Source organism: Acipenser ruthenus, chromosome 16 (genome assembly GCF_902713425.1).
Source record: "Acipenser ruthenus chromosome 16, fAciRut3.2 maternal haplotype, whole genome shotgun sequence".
In the NCBI taxonomy this organism is placed as follows: Eukaryota; Metazoa; Chordata; class Actinopteri; order Acipenseriformes; family Acipenseridae; genus Acipenser; species Acipenser ruthenus.
Genome location: NC_081204.1, coordinates 18,237,093 through 18,260,102, shown reverse-complemented (window position 1 = coordinate 18,260,102; position 23,010 = coordinate 18,237,093).

Genomic DNA, 23,010 nt, shown 5'->3' with positions numbered 1-23,010 from the left:
CCGAAGCTCTCCCGTCACACAAGTTTACCACTGCACCGCCTTCACACATGTATACAGCTGTATTCCCGTCACACAATTATCCCGCTGTTATCCAGTCACACCAGTATACTGCTGTACTGCAGTCACACAGGTATCCCGCTTTTCTCCCGTCACACCAGTAAACCGCGGTACTGCCGTCAAACAAGCATACTGCTGTAATTCCGTCACACAAGGATACTGATGTTCTCCAGTCACACAAGTATACCGCTGTACTGCTGCAGTCAGAAAAGTATACCAATGTACTCCCGTCACACCAGTATACGGCTGTTCTCCCGTCACACAATTATCCCGCTGTTCTCCCGTCACACAAGTATACCACTGCACTGCAGTCATAAAAGTATCCTGCTGTTCTCCCGGCACTCAAGCATACTGCTGTAGTCCCGTCACACAATTATCCCGCTGTTCTCTAGTCACACCAGTATACTGCTGTACTGCAGTCACACAAGTATCCCTCTTTTCTCCCGACACACCAGTAAACCGCAGTACTGCTGTCACACAAACATACTGCTGTAATCCCTTCACACAATTATCCCGCTGTTCTCCAGTCACACAAGTATACTGCTCCACTCCCGTCACACAAGTAAATCGATGCACACCCGTCACACTCATTTACCGCTGTACGCCCGTCACACAAGTATACCACTGTACTCCCGTCACACCAGTATACTGCTGTACTGCAGTCACAGAAGTATACCACTGTACTCGTTACACAATTATCCCGCTGTTCTCCCGTCACACAAGTACATAGCTGCACTGCCATCAGACAAGTATCCCGCTGTTCTCCCGTCACACAATTATCCTGCTGTTCTCCCGTCACACAAGTATACTGCTGCACTGCCGTCACACAAGCATACTGCTATACTCCCATCACACAATTACCCCTCTGTTCATCCTTCACACAAGTATACAGCTATATTCCCGTCACACAATTATCTCTCTGTTCTACCGTCATACAATTATCCCGCCTGTTCTGCCGTTAAATAAGTAGACTGCTCTTCTCCCGTCACACAAGTATATCGATGCACACCCGTCACACACGTTTACCGCTGTACGCCCGTCACAGAAGTATACTGCTGTTCTCCCATCACACCAGTATCCCGCTGTACTGCAGTCACACAAGAATACCACTGTACTCCCGCCACAACAGTATACCGCTGTACTGCAGTCACACAATTATCCCGCTGTTCTCCCGTCACACAAGTACATAGCTGTACTGCCGTCAGACAAGTATCCCGCTGTTCTCCCGTCACATAAATATACTGCTCTACCGTCACAGCAGTCAAACAAGTATACTGAAGCTCTCCCGTCACACAAGTTTACCACTGCTTCGCCTTCACACATGTATACAGCTGTATTCCCGTCACACAATTATCCCGCTGTTCTCCAGTCACACCAGTTAACCGGGGTACTGCCGTCACACAAGCATACTGCTGTAATCCCTTCGGACAAGGATACTGCTGTACGCCCGTCACACAAGTATACCGCTACACTCCCGTCACACAAGTATTCCGCTGCACACACGTAACACAGGTATACCGCTGTACTGGTGCAGTCACAGAAGTATACGAATGTGCTCCCGTCACACAAGTATACCGCTCCACTGCCGACATAAAAGTATCCCGTTGTTCTCCCGTCTCACAACCATACCGCTGTAGTCCCGTCATACAAGTATCCCGCTGTGGTCCCGTTACATAAGTATACTGCTCCACTCCCATCACACAAGTATATCGATGCACACCCGTCACACACTTTTACCGGTGTACTGCAGTCACACAAGTATACTGCTCTTCTCCCATCACACCAGTATCCCGCTGTACTGCAGTCACTCAAGTATACCACCGTACACCAGTCACACAATTTTCCCGCTGTTCTCCCGTCACACAAGTACATAGCTGCACTGCCGTCAGACAAATATCCCGCTGTTCTCCCGTCACATAAATATACCGCTCTACTTCTGTCACAGCAGTCAAACAAGTATACCGAAGCTCTCCCGTCAGAGAAGATTACCACTACACCGCCTTCACACATGTATACAGCTGTATTCCCGTCACACAATTATCCCGCTGTTCTCCCGTCACACAAGTATACCGCTCCACTGCCGACATAAAAGTATCCCGCTGTTCTCCTGTCACACAACCATACCGCTGTAGTCCCGTCATACAAGTATCCCGCTGTTCTCCCGTTACATAAGTATACTGCTCCACTCCCGTCACACAAGTATATCGATGCACACTCTGTGACGACGTTTACCGCTGTACGCCCGTCACACAAGTATACTGCTGTTCTCCCATCACACCAGTATCCCGCTGTACTGCAGTCACACAAGTATACCACTGTTCTCCCGTCACACCAGTATACTGCAGTCACACAAGTATACCACTGTACTCCAGTTACACAATTATCCCTCTGTTCTCCCGTCACACAAGTACATAGCTGCACTGCTGTCAGACAAATATCCCGCTGTTCTCCCGTCACACAAGCATACTGCTGTACTCCTGTCACACAATTCACACAAGCATACTGCTGTACTCCTGTCACACAATTCATCCTTCACACAAGTATACAGCTATATTCCCGTCACACAATCATCTCTCTGTTCTCCCGTCATTCAAGTATACTGCTGTACTCCCGTCACACAAGTATACCGCTACACTCCCGTCACACAAGTATTCCGTGGCACTCACGTCACACAGGTATACCGCTGTACTACTGCAGTCACAGAAGTATACGAATGTGCTACCGTCACACAAGTATAGGGCTCTTCTCCCATCACACCAGTATCCCGCTGTACTGCAGTCACATAAGTATACCACTGTACTCCCGTCACACAATTATCCCGCTGTTCTCCCGTCACACAAGTACATAGCTGAACTGCCGTCAGACAAATATCCCACTGTTCTCCCGTCACATAAATATACCGCTCTACTCCCGTCACAGCAGTCAAACAAGTATACCGAAGCTCTCCCGTCACACAAGTTTACCACTGCTCCGCCTTCACACATGTATACAGCTGTATTCCCGTCACACAATTATCCCGCTGTTCTCCAGTCACACCAGTATACTGCTGTACTGCAGTCACACAAGTATCCCGCTTTTCTCCCGTCACACCAGTAAACCGGAGTACTGCCGTCACACAAGCATACTGCTGTAATCCCTTCACACAAGGATACTGCTGTAGTCCCGTCACACAAGTATACCGCTACACTCCCGTCACACAAGTATTCCATTGCACACACGTCACACAGGTATACCGCTGTACTGCCGACATAAAAGTATCCCGCTGTTCTCCCGTTACACAACCATACCGCTGTAGTCCCGTCATACAAGTAGCCCGCTGTTCTCCCGTTACATAAGTATACTGCTCCACTCCCGTCACACAAGTATATCGATGCACACTCTGTGACGGCGTTTACCGCTGTACACCCGTCACACAAGTATACTGCTGTTCTCCCATCACACCAGTATACTGCTGTACTGCAGTCACACAAGTATACCACTGCACTGCCGTCAGACAAATATCCCGCTGTTCTCCCGTCACACAAGCATACTGCTGTACTCGAGTCACACAATTCACACAAGCATACTGCTATACTCCTGTCACACAATTCATCATTCACACAAGTATACAGCTATATTCCCGTCACACAATCATCTCTCTGTTCTCCCGTCATACAAGTATACTGCTGTACTCCCGTCACACAATTATCCCGCTGTTCTCCCGTCATACAAGTATACCGCTCTACTTCCGTCACAGCAGTCAAACAAGTATACCGAAGCTCTCCCGTCACAGAAGATTACCACTACACCGCCTTCACACATGTATACAGCTGTATTCTCGTCACACAATTATCCCGCTGTTCTCTACTGCTGCACTGCCGTCATAAAAGTATCCCACTGTTCTCCCGTCACACAAGCATACCGCTGTAGTCCCGTCACACAATTATCCTGCTGTTCTCCAGTCACACCAGTATACTGCTGTACTACAGTCACACAAGTATCCCGCTTTTCTCCCGTCACACCAGTAAACCGCGGTACTGCCGTCACACAGTGTTGTCCCAGTTAAGCTGGCAGAATACGTGCTCCAGGCAGGCGGTGAACAGCTTGGGCGATATCGGGTCGCCCTGCTTGACCCCACGGCCGACTGCGATGTGCGTGGTCGGTCGAATAGGGTGATGTCGGTGATGCAGCCGTTGTTCAATTCCTGCAAGAGGGCTATACCCTATACGTTACCGATACCCTGTTGTTGGAGGGCGAGTAGCACGGCGTTCATCTCGGCTGTGTCAAAGGCCTTTTCGTAGTCGACGAAGGCGAACACCAAAGGGGTCTTGTACTCGCGGCTCTTTTCCAGCAGTTGGTTCAGCACATGGATATGGTCCATGGTGCTGTAGCCGGTCCTGAAGCCGGCTTGTTCGGGTGGCTGTTGTTCGTCCAACTGCTTGGCCAGTCGGTTGAGCAGCACCTTGGTGAAGATCTTGTAGGGGGTGCACAGCAGCCAGATGGGCCGGTAGTTGCTGAGCTGCTCGCGGTCGCCCTTCTTATACAGCAGCACTGTCCTGGCCGTCTTCCACTGGTCCGGGATCTTTCTTTGTGCGAAGTAGCGACTGAAACGGCTGCCCAAGGCTGCCCATAGCGTCGGTTCGCCCTCCTTGAACAGCTCGATCTCGATGCCGTCCAGCCCGGGACCTCGGTCTTCTCGATCGCGTATTGGACCTCGCTGATAAGCACCGGCGGAATGGCTGGCAGTGTGTCGTGTTGCAGGTTGGGCGGGTCGACTGGGACCTTGCTAGCGAAGAGGTCGCAGTAGAAGCGGCTGCATTCGGCCTCGATGCCCGATCGGGATCTGGTCGTCCGCCCGTCGGCTGTCTTCAATGGCGGAATCTGGCCGCGTTTCTGCTGCATCAGCCTTCTTCAGGCTCTTTGGCTCTTCGGCGGCTTCTAGCAGGCGCTTGTTCTTGTACTGCTCCAGGTCGGTTTTGAGCCACGCCCGGATCAGCTTGCAGAGTAGGCCATACTCGACGTGGTCTGCGCCGTCTGCCCGCATTTGCCGCCTTTTCTGAAGAAGGGCTTTGGTGTTGTCCGATATTCAGTTGGCTCGGTTGTTGGTGCTCGGCTTTGCAGCTGCATCGCGTGCTGACCGGAGCTTGTTCGCGAACTGGTCGTAGTCATTGGTGATGTCGTCGTCGGTCTGCGACCAGTTGGTGTTGTTGACGATGTGCCTGAAGACGGTCGGGTCGATGGTGGACTGCCGCTGTCGCTGTGTCTTGTTGCTGGCTGCCAATGCGTGCTTCTCCACCCTGGCATCAGTTTGGCCCTGAGCGGTCGGTGGTCGCTGCCAGTGCAGAACGCCTTCCCGATGACCGAGATGTCCTGAAGGATGCGGCGGTGGCTACAGAGGATGTAGTCGATCTCGTTCTTGGTCGCCCCATTGGGCGACAGCCACATCCAGCGGCGGCCGAGGTGCTTCTGGAAGAAGCTGCTGCCGTTTTTTGATGTACCGTATAAATAATCAAATAATTGTGGATATATAAGTACACAAAGTGATGGTAAAGAAAAAGACGATAGTTCTGCAAATTTAAAACTTGCTTTTTCACAAGGGAATTTGTATTACACAGTACTCTGAGATATATTGCACCTAGATTCAAACACACTACCACTTTGAAAATGTAAGGTTAACTTAGGAAGGCAATGATTATGGAGAAGTACTGTATCAAGTTACAGTAAAACCTCTATTTTCCAAACTAACTGGGACCAGGTGGTGTTCGGATCATGGAATTATTCAGATTATAGAATAGCAATTATTAAGAGGACATTCTGAAGATAAATACATAACTACATAAGAACATGCAGCTACAGTTATACCGTTTTGTAAAAAAAAATACACTTTTATAACCCATAAATACAGCGAATGTTATTTCTACAAAAGAACTAATCAGGGAACACAAAACAGAAATATGATACAGCGAGTACACAACAAACTCCCATTATTATCCTTGTATGTGGACAGCCTTGAGTGCACAGCATCAGCTGATCATACGCAAAACTAAGGCTGTGTCCCAAATCGCAAAGTGTAGTGCACTATTCTGTCAGTCAGCCATTTTGTGTAGTGTTGCAATGCTTAGGGAGCACCTGAAGTGCACTGCGATGCACCCTAAAAAACCCTCTTCTGTAAGTGTGCAAGCCATGTACACTTGTGTCAAAGAATAACCCAGAATGCATTGCTTTATTTTCTCATTTCCGTTAGAAAAAGATTTTAGAATGCCGTTAATATTTTGATTTTAAGAAACTAAGAAAGTATTTTTTGTTTATAAATGTGACATATGTCATCTTATTTGTCAGGCCAGCGGACTTTGTTATGTGTATATTATATACGTGTAGCTTTTAATCTGCTCCTCCTGTATAAACAAATTACAAAAATTAGAAGTATATTGCAGACGGTATTTTTTTGTTGTTTAAAAATGTAACGTTTGTCATCTAATCCAGAGGTTCCCAATCTGTGGGCCACAGCCCCTGTTGGTCCGCCAGCACAACTTCATTCTCAGGCTGCAAAGTGAAGGTATGAATGGAAAGATTGTGACCTCCCCTACAATGTGATCAGGAAGACTTTACCATCAAACCGATTGGTGTAAGGCCAGAGCAGCGAAACGCACAGCTACTCGATCCGAACTGTTTTGAACTGTGAACTACTCGACACATTGCGATGGGGATATCTCAGCGCTGAAATGGTGAATTCAGAAAATTCCTTTGCTGTTTGACGGTAGAAAAACAATGTTCTGCTATTGAGTTAGCTTTTCTTGCTCTTTTGCTTTTGTAATTATATTACAGATGATTTATGATATATGATGTGTAATTGCAGTACCATGTTCTGCCCGCGGGACAGGATAGTGTAAGCGGTTAATGACTAGGAATGCCTTGAATGTGATATCAAGTAACAAGATGGAATGAGCCAATTGTGGGAGAATATTTTGACAATGCACAAACAGCTTTCTCAATTAAGGGTGCCATGTTCTGGAATACGCTACCAGACTTTATGAAAAGTATATCAGAATACAAGAGCTTTTTAACAGAACTGAAAACATGGTTAAAACAGGACCAGCTTGAGACCATGTCTAGTCCCAATCCATTTGTTTTATTGTATTTTATTGTTTGTAATTGTTTTTTATTGTTATTTTAGGATTCTTAGTTGTGTTTTATTGTCGTTTTGTTAGCTCCCCTCCCTGTTGGATTTCTTTGTTGTATTTTATTGTTATTGTTGTTTTGTTTGTTTTATTTAGTTTTGGGAATACCGATGTAAATGAGCTTCGGTTAAATCGGGTGTGCAATGCATCGCTTGTTTAATCAACAATGTTTTTAATTGTACGTTGTCCCAACCAAATAAATAAATAAATAAATAAATAAATGAATGAATGTTCACTGCAGAGCAAATCATTTGATAAGCTATCCTTACCGCTTGCATAGGAATAGCAGCACGGGTGCTCATATAAGAGTTGAGTTTATTTATTTGTGTGGCATTAAAGAGTATAGTAGTTAGTTAGTTTTCAAGACCACAGATCATTTCTTTTGAGATTTTGTATTTCTTTCTGCAGTAGAAGTAGGGGAGATGGGGGCTGTTCTTTTGTTTTGCTTTGTTTCGAAACAACTGAAATCCTGTTGGAATCCAGGAGGAGGACTGCTGGACAGGATAAGGGCTGGCTTCTCATTACCTCACCGTCATTTTCCAATTAGCACAAATAAACGGGAGAGCGATACGCCCCCCCCCCTGAATGGAATTTTTGTAACATTGCAATTGCTTAGCTTGCTCAATAGCAAACAAATAGGTTAAGATAACAAAGCTTGCTCAATAGCAAGCAAATAGGTTTTAAGATATCAGTGTAGTTTGTAACATTAAGCTTAAGTTGAAGCCTGTCCCAAGTCAATAGGAATAGCAGGACATGTAATAAGGAAAATAATGATTTTGTGTGTAACAAATATATAAAGTATAATTTGTTTTAAACTAAACTGGCTGTTCCTTGGAACTCACGGGGAGGGGGGGGGGGGGGGAACCATCCCCCACCGGCAGGGGCAGCAACAACCAATCAGAGACTTATTATTAATCTCCCTATTTTGACGAACCAATGAGAATCTAAAGTAAACAAACTTTGTGGGTAACAAGGAGCAACCAGTAAACTAATTTTAGCTGTCATGTCTAGCACAAACTTGTCATATGACTGTCTTTATGATTCTCCGAAATGGAGATAATTTATTTTCTATAGCCTGACTGTGACCCTATATGGTCTCCACTTCCTTTAAATTCTATAACCAATCCTTATATGGTTACACTGTTTAATTTCCCTCTTTGTATGATGTTCCAGAAAACTATATAAGCTGCATAAAAACTTAGCTCGGGGTGCGATTCTGCGATTTGCTAACAGAGTCCGTGTCACTCTGTTGAACGCTCCAGTTTGCAAACTTATTAAAAGCTGATTTGAACAAACTACAACGTCTCCTCATTGAGTCAACACGCGGGCTGGAATAAAGGATCTGGAAGGATAACCCCCTACCATACTTAGGTTCAAGGGGTGGTTGAAACTTCCTCTACACCCCCCGGGATTCATTTCAAACCGCTGTGCCATGCTAGGCTCCTTTTGTGATGAAATGTATTCTCAGTTCTCCATTCCTAGCTACCAAACACTACCTCCCCCTCGAGCCCCAAGCCAGGATCCCTTTAAAGACGAACACAGGAACAGAGTTCCGTGGCTTCAGCGTGACTCCACAGCCGTTGTTGACCAGAACTTAACAACCGTGTCTCAACCAGAATTTCAAAGCCCTTGGCATGATTCAAAAGTCGTGTTGAGCTCTGCCTCAGTGCCTTATCTCTTGGTCACAGACAGGGTTCACACGTCTGTTTGTAAATCAGATAGCAATTTGTACTACTAACTCTCCTACCATATGCCTGAAAGAAATATTAATAATTATTCAAGATTTCCCACGAGACTTGTCATTCCTTCTGTGTTTTATTCTTTTATTACTACTACTATGTGGGCAGCAGTGTGGAGTAGTGGTTAGGGCTCTGAACTCTTGGCCGGAGGGTAGTGGGTTCAATCCCAGGTGGGGGACACTGCTGCTGTACCCTTGAGCAAGGTACTTTACCTAGATTGCTCCAGTAAAAACCCAACTGTATAAATGGGTAATTGTATGTAAAAATAATGTGATATCTTGTAACAATTGTAAGTCGCCCTGGATAAGGGCGTCAGCTAAGAAATAAATAATAATTATAACTACGCTCTCAAAGTGAAAGATCTCAGCTTCATACATTTTGTTCCACTTCAGACAGGTAGCATGTTGCAATCTGCACCTGAGGAACATGTTAGACTGGTCCAGCCCAGCACCCAAACCTAAACAATCTGTGAAATGAACAAAGTGAACGCAATTTTCACTTTTGAGAGATCTATCTGAGTCACAGAGAGCCAGGAGATTTGCAGACTTTTCAGATTCTGCTTTCGTTCTGAGAAACTCACGCAAAATAGCTGCTGCCCCCTGTTCCCAAACCCTGCTTTCAAATAAAGTCTGGTATTTGTGCTGCTAGACAGCAACAGAGTTTTATTAAGAACCTAAGAACATTGACATTTCAGAACTTGGAAATGCACTTTAACTATGTTGCTTACAGTATATGATCCATTAGCACTTATGAGAGGAAAAACAAAACCCCCAAGATTGGTAGGGGAAATAAAACCTCTGGGAATCCATGGCTAAGTGGATCATCCTTCTTCCATCAATTCAGACCACTATCAAAAATAACACCCGTCAAAGTTTCAGTAAAAGTGTGTACTTGCAGAGCGTTTTGACTCTGCTGTGTGGGCTGGAAAATGTTGTGAGTAGAATATGTCAAGTAGCTTGACCCCCTCCCCCTTTTGAGTGATTGATTTATGACACTCCAGAAGTCCTGTACCTTTTCTGCTTGACAAGAGGAAGTCCTGCCTTTTTTGATTGACAGACGGAAGACCTTCCTTGGTGTGAGCTTTCTAAACGTTTTTTCACAAAATAGCTTTTCCCTGAACTCGAAGGACCTGAGATAATTGCAGCAAAAGGAACTGTTAAATGCACATCGAAGCCTCCGTCAGTAAAGTGGTGTAATCAGAGTTCAACATTTATACAAAATGTGAAATGTTTTCCAGTGTGGTCTATTTTCGAGCTGAAAATCTAATCTTTTATATTTATAATCAGGGTATTTTCAATTAAATTCTGTGTCAAATCAGTCAGGTACTCAAGATTAACCCTTTGCGGTCCATTTATTCAGCACGTGTCAGGCGCGTCAGGTCCAATTTATTTTCACACGCGCAGTTTATTTTAGACACGCTGTTTAAAAGTAAGTTTAAAAGTTTTCACAGTGAAACAAGTTTAAAAGGCACTGCATATCAACAGGACACTCGGTACTGCATCTCCAGCCCAGCCCCACCCCTTGTTCGCTATATTTTTCAAATATCTCTTAATAATAGTAAATACAGATAAATCATCTCTTGATCACTCGTTCTATCACCACACTCCTCAATAATGCGATCCAAGTCGTTATTTTATTACTATAACATCTAAAAAAAGCTCTGCCAATGTCTGTGATATTCTTTGAGCGCTGGATGCAGAAGCAGCTATCTTGTTTGTTTATGTATGTGTTATCTATGTGGTGTCGGATCTATCAGTATTCATGAGATATGCCCCTTTTTTCGGCTTCTCTCAGCTCCTATCGGTCTCACCCGGCCATTGAATGATTTTCTCGGCTTTTTCTGGAGAATAAATGACTAGAGACCTGTTTTTTGTGTCTTTTTGATGACCAGAAAGGGAAAATTGCGATGCAGACAAGGTCCGACTTAGGACCGTAAAGGGTTAATGGTTTGGGAGTTTTCATAATTAAAGGTAATACCCTTCATTTTCAGACATGTTTTTACGATCTTTTGATTTAAAACTGTACGCTTAAGGCCCTCCCGAAACAAATTCTGTAATGTAATCGCCTGGTTTAATCTCACTGGTCAGTTCTCCTAGATAGTCTCCTAGCGAATGGTTCCAATCCCTGGGTTTACTTGTGAACCGATTCAGTATCATGGTAAAGGCATCGTCTCTGTAGACTATCCATGAAATTATACAGCTCTAAACGGGCTGTGACAGGCTGACCAGGGTAAGGAGACTCGGAGACAGGAAGTGCAGGCAAAATAAAGACTTTAATTAACAAAACAAAGAAAAACAAAAGGGCATGATGGCCAAACAAAATGATACAAACCCAAAACACTAACTACACAAAAACACAAACTTTCTCTCCCAAACACTCACCCTTGCTCTCTTCCAAACACCCAACCACCAAACACACCCAACCATGCCCCTTTTATACAGGTGCCGGGGTTAAGTGAGTAATTGGCACCTCATTAGCCCAGGCACATTCCACACATAAACTCATTCACTCACAAATCCACACCCCAAACTCACTCACATTATTGTTATTATTATTTATTTCTTAGCAGACGCCCTTATCCAGGGTGACTTACAGTCGTAAACAAAAATACATTTCAAGAATCACAGTACACTCTAAACAATACCAAAAGTACAAAACAACACAAAGACAGGCAGCACCCTGTCACATGGGCATAAGCCTTTGTAAAGGCAGCTATAAAACTGTTTACATTACCTGGGGGGGGGGAGTGTCAGAAGCGTATGAAGTACTCAACAAAGCAAAAATGGGATACCTTATAACATTTAGAAAACACATACTGAAAGAAATCTGCAGGCTTGCTAACCAAAGTTGTGGATAAAGGATTAGTCTGTTGCCCACACTTCCCCCACAGTGAATTTAAGAAATCTGCCTTTTGGCAGGATTCACTGTAATGTTCTTAAGGTCTAGCTCTATACCTTCTTTGACAAGAGAGTCACGGGTATACTTTTCTTTACTCTCATCATCCACACATTGCTAAGGGCACCCCAAACTCTCTTGTTTGCCATTAAGGTGAGCGTTGATATACCCTGTAAAGAGAGTATCAGAGATCTGAGGGAAACGTCATATTTCATGTATTTTAGGCACCTTATACCCCTTTTCAAGAGCTTTGAATACCTCCACAGAACACCACACACCTGTTAAAGATCTTTCATCATCATTATAGGTGCAAGGCCCGGTCTGATTTATGTACGACAGGGTAAACATGAGTTTACCGCAGATTCTGGAGGGGAGCACTGGAAAATACAACCCTCTAGGAGGTAGCATGGTCATTTTAAACAACCCAAAATAATTACTCACATCCTCAAAGTCCTGGTAAATTATGGTTGGGTGTTCAATGGGATATGTCTTGGGCTTGTTGACAAAGGGGTACAAATTTGTGAAATCATAGTACGCTAGCTTCTCATTTTCTTTAGCCACATAATGCAACGTAATAGCATTTGTGTGTCCTCCAAATAAGGAATCACAAGGGTTCATAAGCTGTGGAAAAACATTTACTCACAAAAGCATGAACCTGAGGATTCTGGTTTTTTTTTAAAAGCCGTCCATTCATGCTCCCACATCACACTTAGATCTAATTTGTAGACGTTTTCAGCATCTTAACTTTCTCATTAAAATTCTGGAACATCACACCGCTTTTAATTAAAAGTCACTTTTAGTGTTCAAATTTTATTTATTTTAACATTTATAACTCGTTTTTTAAAACCTTGGTTGGATTTTACACATTGCAGGTTTACAATATTTTAAACTTAATGTCCATACGAGCATAATGTGTGAATAAGTTTGTATCACTTTGTAAAACTGTAATTTATGCAAATCTTTGTAAACCATTATTTTACTATTATGCAAACCCTAGGTCCAAATAGACTTAAACACGTCCATTAGGTTCTTGGTCTAGTAAACCATTTGTAAAAATAGGGTTGAAACATGTGTGATCTTTCTAAACTTTAAGTTTGTATATTATTACCATATGTTTGCACAATTAGTTAATCATATTTTTCATGCAGTGTGATAAACGGGAAAGTGCAATGTTTTCTTGATTGTAGGCAAGTTACATTATTAGGTTCAAGGGCTTTAGGACAAAACAAACAGAATATTGTTTTCTCGCTCTGTTCAGCCCTGAATAGATCAATTCCTCTTAACCTTTAAAAAAAAGATTGTGACATTTTTACCTGTTTGTTTACATTCCAAACCTGCCCCTGCATGTTTTTTTTTTTTACCAGGGCAGTTTCCTTGTGATTAAGAGATGTAAACAGTTTTTCACTGGAAGCCAAGTGTTCCAGTCAGAAATCTGTATATGTGCTTCCGTGTTTCTATGTGTGGGAGGCTATTTGCATGTTACACAAAGTATAGTGTGTATAACATAACATCTCACCAGCCCATTGTTCTTAAATCAGAAGATAAAGGTGGGGTAGAATTACTCAGAATGAAGATGATTATACAGTGCCTATAGGAAGTATTCACCTCCCTTGGACTTTTTCACATTTTGTTGTGTTACACCTTGAAATCTTGATGCATTTAAATGGGATTTTTTCTTCTGATCTGCACAACCTACTCCACACTTTCAATGTGGGAAAAAATGGGGGGAGGGGGTTGAAAAAACAAATCAATTAAAAATAAAAACTTGAAAAGTCTTCATTAGATAAGTATTCACTCCCTTTGCTATGGCACTCGTAAATAAGCTCAGGTGCAACCAATTACCTTCAGAATTCACACAATAAATTGAATGGAGTCCATCTGTGTTCAATAAAAGTGATTCACATGATTTCAGATTAAAACCGCCTGTCTCTGTAAGGTCCCACAGTTGGGTTGTGCATTCAAAGCAAAAATACTACCATGAAGACCAAGGAGCTTTCAAAACAACTTCGGGATAAAGTTGTGGCAAGGCACAGATCAGGGGAGGGGTATAAAAAGATTATAAAAAGATTAAAGATTGAATATCCGTTGGAGCACAGTCAAGTCGATCATTGAGAAGTGGAAGGTATACGGCACCACTCAGAATCTGCTTAGAGCAGGCCGTTCTCCCAAACTGAGAAACCGGGTAAGAAGGGCATTGGTCAGAGAAGCCAGCAAGAGGCCAATGACAACTCTGAAAGACCTTCAGCGTTCCATGTCTGAGATGGGAGAAACTCTCCATATGTCAACAATGGCTCGGGTACCACAAATCTGGCCTGTATGGAAAAGTGGCAAGAAGGAAGCCATTTCTGAAAAAAGCCCATGTAAAATCCCGCTTGGAATTTGCAAAAAGTCATGTGGCAAAAGATTCTGTGGTCTGATGAAACAAAAATTGAACTATTTGGCCTAAATGCAAAGCGTTGTGTCTGGCGCAAACCCAACATAGCACATCACCCAGGTAACACCATCCCTACTGTGAAGCATGGTGGTGGCAGCATCACAATATGGGGATGCTTTGCATCGGCAGGGACTGGGAAGCTTGTCAGGGTAGAGGGCAAAATGGATGGAGCTAAATACAGGCAAATCCTTGAGGAAAACCTGCTCCAGTCTGCAAAAAACCTAAGACTGGGATGGAGATGCACCTTTCAGCAGGACAATGATCCCAAGCACACAGCCAAAGTGACACTGTAGTGGCTAAAAAACAAGAAAGTGAATGTCCTAGAGTGGCCCAGTCAAAGCCCGGACTTGAATCCGATTGAGAATCTGTGGCAAGACTTGAAGATTGCTGTCCACCAACGATCCCCATCCAACTTGACAGAGCTTGAACAATTTTGCTAAGCAGAATGGGTGAATATCGCACAATCCAGATGTGCAAACCTGGTAGAGACTTACCCCAAAAGACTCACAGCTGTAATTGCTGCCAAAGGCGGTTCTACCAAGTTTGACTCAGGGGGTTGAATACTAAACCAAGACATTTCAGTTTTTTTTATTTTTCATTACTGTTGTTTCACAATCAAAATTATCTTGCCTCTTCAAAGTGTTGAGTAGGTTGTGTAAAAAATCCTATTTACAGACCTGCCAACCTTGACATTTTTTTTTGAGTAGCATTCCTTCATGCGGACATCTCAGGGGGGTCTGGGGAGCATCCCCCCAGAATTGTTTTAGGGTATAAAACAGCTTAATGCTACACTCTGGTGAGTTTTGAGTATGAATTTTTAGTAAAAAATAATGAGATTAGCTGTGATTCTTTCAGTTTAAATTTAATTTTGTTTACCTTAGTATAGATGAAACCTTTTTAATTTATTCCAACTGAAAATTATTTCAAGTACAGAAAATAGCCATTTTGTAGTTTGTTTGTATTTTAGTTACTGTCAAAACATAAATTGAAATGTATAAGCTTCTAAACAGAGAAACAAAGCACTTTCAAAAAAAGGAAAAATAACTTGTAAATAGTCACTAAGTCAGCACCACGTGTGATAGCTATCCACAACAGGAGGGTAAAATGGATTTCAGCAATGAAAAGAGAATAAAAAAACGAAAAAGAATGGACCCATTCGTTTGTAGTGAGCGCTTCATAAAAAGTTAATATCAGTAAGCATATATTGGTAGTTCTGATATTGCGTTATTAGTAGTAGTCATAGTATTAAGTCCCACTTTAACATGCTTACTTGTATGGCCATTTTTTTCATAAATATTTAGCTATACATTTATAGCTATACAGGATAACACTTTTATGCAGGTCGGTGATTTCCAGTCCTTAAATAAAAAAATATTTTACCGTTAACAAAATCCATAATGCTACATTAATGATCTTAATGAACTTAAATATAAAATCACAAACCAGCCATTTATGACTTGTTTAAAGCACAATGAAATGGCATTTATCTACAATGTAATTGTACGCTACTTGCAAAGTAAACAGAAGCCTAAGGGGCATTCACACTGGACCCGGCGCGGCACTAGCAATGGTTTTCAGTGAAGGCGGTTACGCGCAGCGGCAGAGGGACGCGGCACTGCAGAGTAGCACGCAAGAGATAAAATATTTTCAATTTTTGCCGCGTCATGTCGTGACGTAACCTACCAACAGCCAATCAGGAGGAGGTTCCTTTGCGAGGAAGAAATAAAAAAATAAAACGAAGGAAAAGCTGATAACTCTAATTTCAGATTTCCCGGCGTTGTATAATGCAACAATTAATAGTTACCGAGATATTAACAAAAAAAAGCTGCAGCATGGAGGTCTGTGGGTGTACAAATGGGATTACCGAGTGAATTAAATATAAATAATTACGTAAATGAGGTAATATATATTTTTTGTGCTAAACTCCACATTGAAAATAATTATGCACCTGCTAGCATTTTTTTGATTCGTTTATTAGTTTATTTTGATAAATTAACTGCCTTTTAAAAGATAAAGCAAAACGTTTTATTTGGTGTACATATATTATATTTTAAGAGTTTTTAACAAAATTAATAAAAATGTACATGTATTTTTAACTTGGGGAAAACATGGGATTATTATAATTCTAAATTAATTAATTTGGAAGAAATTCATTTTATTGTACCTCATATAAAGTTTTTGGCGACAAGAGATTTCGACAGTAGCTGGCACAGTTTTGATAAAGTACAGTTTGCAAGGCCATTGGGGGATTGGTAAGCAATTGCAAGGGAATATTATTATTATTATTATTATTATTATTATTATTATTATTATTATTATTATTATTATTATTATTATTATTATTATTATTATTATTTATTTATTAGCAGACGCCCTTATCCAGGGCGACAAATGGGATTATATGGACAGTGCACACTGCACACTGCTGGCAAACTCACATCAGAACAGGAAGCTAAACATCTCTGAAAAAATCTAATGAAACCTACCCAATGACTTACATTTTCAAACATACCAAACAAATGCAAATACAGCAGGCAAACAAAACAGACAGTACACAGCAGGGCGTTTTAAGTTTACTTTCCAGTTTTATTTAACTTATCTGTCATTCCGTGTCAATTCAACCAGTAGTAAACAGTCATATCAAATCTATTAGTTGAGTGTTCAGATTTCAGATTTTGTAAAAACGTTTTTACTAACTTTGTACAGATTTTCGGGGTGATTGTGATCAGTTTGCAAGCAGGTTGATAGCTGCAGAAGCTAAACTAAACTAACAAAAAAATGAACATGGTCTAGTAATGCCAGTAATCTGTGACAACTGCATGATGTGGGAAATCTGAGAAAACCCAACAGAGCTCAACCAAGTGTCTATAAAGTGCTGCACGATCCAGGACTTGCTTCAACGAGTAAGTCTGTTAGAAATGGAGCTGCAGGAAATGAGACAGCAACAGGAGCTTGAGGAACTGACACACCCCTAGCAGACTGAAAGCCACCAGGGAGATGAAAAAGGGTCAAAACAGCTGGGTTCAGGTAGGCAGAAGCAGGGAAAAAAGAAACTTCGTCAAACACAACCACCAGTAATCCAAACATCCAACAAATTTAAGCCACTTCACAAATTTAGATGACCAAAACCAACATCAAGAGAACAAAACGAACTACACCCAGGAACCTATAAACAGTGCTGGCCAGGCAGCATGATTGTTGGGGACTCCATATTAAGAAACACAGCAAGTTCAGTTTGCAGTTTGGACCCCTCCCAGGAGCCTCTGTCACGCACATCACTGAGAACATGGACAGGCTCCTAGAAAGAACAGGACATCAGTACAAACAACATTGAAAGAGACAGGCCAAGATCCCTGCAAAACAAATTCAGAAAGCTAGGAAGGAAATTAAAAGAGAAGACCAAAACTGTGGTATTTTCTGGGATACTGCCGGCACCTTGCAAAGGACCATATGGACAGCTGGAAATACAAAATTAAAATGCATGGCTGAAATTGTGGTTCACACAGGAAGGCTTCATCTTTCTTGAACATTGGAGCACATTCTACAACGAGAACTATATACAGACGTGCTCAAATTTGTTGGTACCCTTACATCTCATTGAAATAATGCTTCATTCCTCCTGAAAAGTGATGAAATTAAAAGCTATTTTATCATGTATACTTGCATGCCTTTGGTATTTCATAGAATAAAGCAAAGAAGCTGTGAAAAGAGATGAATTATTGCTTATTCTCCAAAGATATTCTAAAATGGCCTGGACACATTTGTTGGTACCCCTTAGAAAAGATAATAAATAATTGGATTATAGTGATATTTCAAACTAATTAGTTTCTTTAATTAGTATCACACATATCTCCAATCTTGTAATCAGTCATTCAGCCAATTTAAATTGATAAAAGTAGTCACTGTGCTGTTTGGTATCATTGTGTGCACCACACTGAACATGGACCAGAGAAAGCAAAGGAGAGAGTTGGCTGAGGAGATCAGAAAGAAAATAATAGACAAGCATGGTAAAGGTAAAGGCTACAAGACCATCTCCAAGCAGCTTGATGTTCCTGTGACAACAGTTGCAAATATTATTAAGAAGTTTAAGGTCCATGGAACTGTAGCCCTGGGCGCGGCCGCAAGAGGAAAATCGACCCCAGATTGAACAGAAGGATAGTGCGAGTGGTAGAAAAAGAACCAAGGATAACTGCCAAAGAGATACAAGCTGAACTCCAAGGTGAAGGTACGTCAGTTTCTGATCGCACCATCCGTCGCTTTTTGAGCGAAAGTGGGCTCCATGGAAGAAGACCAGGAGGACTCCACTTTTGAAAGAAAAACATAAAAAAGCCAGACTGGAATTTGCTAAAATGCATATTAACAAGCCACAATCCTTCTGGGAGAATGTCATTTGGACAGATGAGTCAAAACTGGAGCTTTTTGGCAAGTCACATCAGCTCTATGTTCACAGTCGAAAAAATGAGGCTTTCAAAGAAAAGAACACCATACCTACAGTGAAACATGGAGGAGGCTCGGTTATGTTTTGGGGCTGCTTTGCTGCGCCTGGCACAGGGTGCCTTGAATCTGTGCAGGGCACAATGAAATCTCAAGACTATCAAGACATTCTGGAGCGAAACGTACTGCCCAGTGTCAGAAAGCTCTGTCTCAGTCGCAGGTCATGGGTCCTCCAACAGGATAATGACCCAAAACACACAGCTAAAAGCACCCAAGAATGGATAAGAACAAAACATTGGACTATTCTGAAGTGGCCTATGAGTCCTGATCTGAATCCTATCTGGAGCAGTTTGCTCAGGAAGAGTGGGCCAAACTACCTATTAACAGGTGCAGAAGTCTCATTGAGAGCTACAGAAAACATTTGATTGCAGTGATTGCCTCTAAAGGTTGTGCAACAAAATATTAGGTTAGCGGTCTCATCATTTTTGTCCATGCCATTTTCATTTGTTTTATTATTTACAATATTATGTTGAATAAAAAATCAAAAGCAAAGTCTGATTTCTATTAAATATGGAATAAACAATGGTGGATGCCAATTACTTTTGTCAGTTTCAAGTTATTTCAGAGGAAATTGTGCATTCTTAATTTTTTGTGGAGGGGTACCAACAAATTTGAGCACGTCTGTATATAGGCGGGACGGACTGCACTTAAACTAAAAGGGAACCAATCTACTCGGAGAAAGGATCCTTGAGGAGGTCCAGAAGCATTTAAACTAGAAAGGAAGGGGGGAGAAAACAAAAAATACAGAAATGAAACCACATCAAAACAAGGGCAACAGCTCAGATAAGACAACTATTAAATGTATTTATCTTTATGCTAGAAGTCTCAGAAACAAAATGTTACAACTTGAAGCTACTGCACTAACAAGTAACTACGATGTGACAGGTGTTACAGAAACTTGGTTGTCTGAGAGTGATGGAGAGGAATATAATATTAGTGGGTACACACTATATAGGAAAGACAGGCAGGACAGAAGAGGCGGAGGGGTAGCGCTATACATAAGAAATAGTCTTGAAGCCCAGGTGTTAAATCTGGACAAAGAAAACAACGGCGAATCAATATGGGTCAGAATAATGGACAATAATTCGAGCATGCTATAGACCACCAAGTTCAGATGCTGAGCAAAATAATGTGTTATACAATGACATTGAAAATGCATGTAGAAAAGGAGAAGCCATACTAGAATTTCAACTTCCCCCATATAAAATGGGACAACCCAGGGGAGAGCACGACAGGCAAAATTGAAATGGTGGAAATGACAAGACTGCTTCCTAACACAATTTGTCAAGGCACCGACTAGAGGGGAGGCATACCTTGATTTAGTCTTTTCAAATAATGAAGACAGAATAACTAAAACAGAGGTCAGAGAGCCATTGGCAAACTCAGACCACAGCATGGTCTCATTTGAATTGATTTTTAAAACCCAAAAAGTAATGACTAAAGCTAAGGTTTACAATTTTAGAAAAGCAAACTATGAAGGTATGAAACAGAGACTAACAGAAGTAGATTGCAGTAAAATAGAGAAAACATCCACAGAAAAAGGATGGCTGTTTTTTAAAAATGTAGTACTAGAGGCGCAAAACAATTACATCCCAAAGGTAGACAAATCTAAATCAAAAACAAAATGGCCAAAATGGTTTGATAGATCATTAAAAAAAAAATATTCAGTGAAAAAGGCACTTTATAGAGCGTTTTAAAAGGGACCAATAAACAAAGTACACAGAAAGAGTACTTGGAACTGCAAACACAAGTCAAAAAGGAAGTTAGAAAGGCCAAGAGAGAGATTGAAATCAGTATTGCTAAGGGGGCTAAAACCAATTCCAAAAAAAGTCCCACATAAAAGATTAATTCTCAAACTGAACGCAGTAGGGATTCAAGGAAATGCATGCACATGGATTAGGAAGTGGTTAACATGTAGAAAACAGAAAGTACTGATTAGAGGAGTGTAACAGGGCGAGGTGCCCTGTACATTCATTTGTTTATTTATTTTCAGAACGGGGGTTCCCCTCAGCCCTTGTGTTATTTTGTGTTTGTTTATTATGATTTATTGTATTTATATGACGGCGAAGCGCCGGTTGTTTTGTATTTTTACAGCGTAGCATTTATTTAAAAACTCGTGCAGAAGGTGGCCATCTCACGAATTAATTAGGTGATTTAATTTGTTGCTAATCGGGAGATGGTCACCTGTTATAAAAGCCTGCAGCTCTCGGCACTTGAGGTGGGTATTGAAGAGAGAGCGAGCAGAGAGACGGCAATTGGAAATTGAAAACGAAACTAAAAGAAAACCTTAGCGATCAGTGAAGGCTATAGCCCAGCCTGATCGCGTTGTTTGTTCATGATTATTTTTTTGTTTAAACCTTTTGTTTTCGCTCTGTGAGCAAGTGTTTCTTTTTATTTAAATATTTTATTTGTTTTTATTTGCTTAATAAAAACGCAAACGCCGCCTTAACTGCAGTACTTCCCTGGTGTCAGTTTCCTTCCTGCTTCTGCCTGACGTCAGACCATCAGTCACCCTGTCACAAGGAGAAAGCTCAAAATGGAGCGAGGTAACCAGTGGTGTACCACAGGGATCAGTATTAGGTCCTCTGCTATTCCTAATCTACATTAATGATGTATAGTAAGCAAACTTGTTAAATTTGCAGACGACACAAAAATAGGAGGAGTGGCAAACACTGCTGCAGCAGCAAAGGTCATTCAAAATGATCAAGACAGCATTCAGAACTGGGCAGACACATGGCAAATTACATTTAATAGAGAAATGTGTGAAGTACTGCACGCAGGCAATAAAAATGTGCATTATAAATATCATATGGAAGATACTGAAATTGAAGAAGGAATCTATGAAAAAGACCTAGGAGTTTATGTTGACTCAGAAATGTCTTTATCTAGATAAAGACATTTCTGACATCTCTCTCCCTCTTCCTCCGCTAAGAACCTTGGAGTCACCCTGGACCCCTGCCTCTCTTATTCCCAGCACATCTCCACTCTGGCACGCACTTGCCGATTCTTCCTGAGCAACATCCGAAGAATCCGACCCTTCCTCACCAACTATGCTACTCAGCTCCTGGTCCAGGCCCTGGAACCCTCCCACCTAGATTACTGCAACTCCCTCCTGGCTGGCCTCCCTTGAGCACCTGCGAGTGCACCTGAACTGTACCGTAGGTTCTGGATTCCATAGTTGGTAGCCAGGCCACGGACAACAGCACCCTCTGTGGGCTAAAAGAAATAAGTACAAATCAAAAGATTAAATGAAATAAATCTGAGCCCCTGTGTGGTGCCTCGACAGTCAGTGAATACCCACACCCCGTCACATGACCTTTCACCCCTTCTGAATTCAATCAAACCATAGATCGATGAATTGCTCTACTTCACTTGTAACAATGAACAACTTGGCCAAAAATTAGGAGGACTCGCTGACAGCACGCGCTTCAGAGGACACGCATGCTTGCCTTCATCGCTGCCAAATCAATACGGGAGCAGCAGCACTGAGACAAGGTCTTAAAAACAATTGGAAATTTCAAATTGGGAGAAAATAGGTAAAAATAATTGCAGATTCCAAATTTAAAAATAAAAAAAGTTAAAACCAAAAAAGCTTGGAGAACAAAACAAGAGAAAATGGTATTCCACAGCAAACAAGGAGGCGAGTGAAATGGGGACAGTTTTGGCTGAATTCAGAAAACTCTGTAAAGATGTGAACACCAGCCTTGAAATAGTAGAAGAGTCTGAAAGCAGAATTAGTGAAATGGAAGACAGCTGCATCAGTCGTGAGAGATTGTTAAGAAAGAAAGGCATCATTGATTATTGCAATTCAGTCTGATCCGCAGGATACATTACAATCCAGAACTGCTCCATGCAATCGACTCCGCATATACACAGTATTGTCCACTACACAAAGATTATTGAAAATGTTTTGGTCATACCCACGAGTAATAGTGTATTAGAGAACAATATTTCAAACAGTTTCTCAAATAACAAACATCATTGTACTACCTTATCCACGCCTGATATGTCTTGACAAATATGGGAATTGAGGATGTTTGATTTATTAAGATGGCACTAATAACAGCTGATAAATGTATTTATCCGCAGTCCAGTTATTTTTGTTATATATGTTATATTATATAAAATATAATATAAAATATATTATAGAACATATAATAACACAGCTGCAATATCTTATTACTTGGATTACTTTTAACAGGTTGTTTGGGTAGTTTTTTTTTCTTTGGTTTGT